Genomic DNA, 2619 nt, shown 5'->3' with positions numbered 1-2619 from the left:
AGAGAGAGAGAGAGAAGAGATACAAAAATAGACCCAGAAGCACAGACAGCACGTGCCAAAAGCTCGCGCCTCTTCACCGCGACGGAGGAAAGCCGATGGACATTATTTCTCGCGCCTCCATCCTCCCACTCCTTGCCACCACGCTGAGACTGGCCGGCAAGACAGCTGTGGCGTTCTTTAACCTGAGAAAGTGAACGATCTCGTACCTCGAATTCTGCCTTGTTTCATACACTTCCACTTCCTCCTCACCCATTTCCGAACATGCGCGGCGGAGCGAAACCTGTGGCAGGGGATTGCCAGTAACGGCTAGAGAGAACGTCGGGTTCCTACGATGCACGGGCTTGTCGTACTCGCTCAGTAAGTGATGGTGCTTGTTTCTGATGACAACCGTATTTTCTCGGACGGGTGCTTCTCCGTGATGTCTCAGGAAATATAAGTTCTGGCTGAATTCGATTGCTGAGACTGGGGAATCGGCTCTTTTGGGTTGTGTTACACGCAGGTTAGACAACGAAAAAATCCCCACGGCAGACAGGGAGTTCTTCACTTTGATTTCCATTCGTTTGGCTGTTCTTCTGCCGGACCAGTTTCTGTCATACTCCAAGACATGGTCATATCCGTAATAATTTTCGCGACCCGAAAATTCTCCACGGGTGTATTCGAAGTTCGAAAGTCTCACCCAAGGGTCACCAACTTTGAATTTACGCAGCTCGGGAGATGAAAGCGCAGCGATGATGTGCGTGTTCCATCGTCGTAGAACGACGTCCTGACCTGGGTCCAGACCGATTCCATCTGCGCTCATCCTTAGGGCGAAGTTGTTGAAAGTTTGGGTGGAAGGGGGCATCGCAATGAGGTCGTCGAAGGGCTGGAGGTACACTTTAACGACGCAGTCCGGATTCCGGAGGATCAGTATACGGAAGTAGATCTGAGGGTTACTGGTCCTGGCCACATCATGCTTGATTCCTCGCAGTTGTCTGCCCTTCCCCCGGTAGGAATGTGTCTGTCTGCTCGTAGTCTGTATGAGAAAAGAACACACGTCCACGAGCGTCAGTGCGTGAGAGCAGGTAAGGCAGGTACGTATATGGCATGCACGAACGCATGCACGTACGCTGATATACCATACAGTCATACACGCCCCCCTCTCTCCCCCCCCACACACAAACACGCGCGCGCGCACACACACACACTATTCAGCAATCGATAGTTTTAATCTTTACTCACCATTTTCGGGTGGATGTGGAAGAAGACAGAAGACAATAATACAAAAGTCAACAACGAAAAAGACAATAAAACTTATACTAGAGTCAACAACAAAAAGGACAATAAAACTCATACAAGAGTCAACAACAAAAAGGACAATAAAACTCATACAAGAGTCAACAACAAAAAGGACAATAAAACTCATACAAGAGTCAGCAACAAAAAGGACAATAAAACTCATACAAGAGTCAACAACAAAAAGGACAATAAAACTCATACAAGAGTCAACAACAAAAAGGACAATAAAACTCATACTAGAATCAACAACAAAAAGGACAATAAAACTCATACAAGAGTGAACAATAAAAAGGACAATAAAACTCATACTAGAATCAACAACAAAAAGGACAATAAAACTCATACAAGAGTCAACAACAAAAAGGACAATAAAACTCATACAAGAGTCAACAACAAAAAGGACAATAAAACTCATACAAGAGTCAACAACAAAAAGGACAATAAAACTCATGCAAGAGTCAACAATAAAAAGGACAATAAAACTCATACTAGAATCAACAACAAAAAGGACAATAAAACTCATACTAGAATCAACAACAAAAAGGACAATAAAACTCATACAAGAGTGAACAATAAAAAGGACAATAAAACTCATACTAGAATCAACAACAAAAAGGACAATAAAACTCATACTAGAGTCAACAACAAAAAGGACAATTACACTCATACTAGAATCAACAACAAAAAGGACAATAAAATTCATGCAAGAGTCAACAACAAAAAAGACAATAAAACTCATACAAGAGTCAACAATAAAAAGGACAATAAAACTCATACTAGAATCAACAACAAAAATACAATAAAACTCATACAAAAGTGAACAACAAAAAGACAATAAATCTCATACAAGAGTGAACAACAAAAAGACAATAAAACTCATACAAGAGTGAACAACAAAAAGCCAATAAAACTTATACTAGAGTCAACAACAAAAAGGACAATAAAACTCATACAAGAGTCAACAACAAAAAGGACAATAAAACTCATACAAGAGTCAACAATAAAAAGGACAATAAAACTCATACTAGAATCAACAACAAAAAGGACAATAAAACTCATACTAGAGTCAACAACAAAAAGGACAATTACACTCATACTAGAATCAACAACAAAAAGGACAATAAAATTCATGCAAGAGTCAACAACAAAAAAGACAATAAAACTCATACAAGAGTCAACAACAAAAAGGACAATAAAACTCATACAAGAATCAACAACAAAAAGGACAATAAATTCATACAAGAGTCTACAACAAAAAGGACACTTAAACTCATACAAGAGTCAACAACAAAAAGGACAATTACACTCATATTAGAATCAACAACAAAAAGGACAATAAAACTC

The 2619-nt window shown here is 39.8% G+C and overlaps 1 long non-coding RNA gene across 1 annotated transcript in view; it reads right to left on the bottom strand.

Moving 5' to 3' along the window:
* Positions 1-879: 879 nt before the first annotated feature.
* Positions 880-2619, bottom strand: part of LOC143275950 (uncharacterized) — a 7825-nt gene continuing 6085 nt past the window's right edge. Inside the window, exon 3 of the long non-coding RNA XR_013053488.1 lies at positions 880-1012. This is a non-coding gene — a long non-coding RNA (uncharacterized LOC143275950). The remainder of the gene's footprint in view (positions 1013-2619) is intronic.

Source organism: Babylonia areolata, chromosome 31, assembly GCF_041734735.1.
Source record: "Babylonia areolata isolate BAREFJ2019XMU chromosome 31, ASM4173473v1, whole genome shotgun sequence".
NCBI classification, from domain to species: domain Eukaryota; kingdom Metazoa; phylum Mollusca; class Gastropoda; order Neogastropoda; family Buccinidae; genus Babylonia; species Babylonia areolata.
Note: the sequence above shows the minus strand (reverse complement) of the source record. Positions and strands in the feature narration are given on the sequence as shown.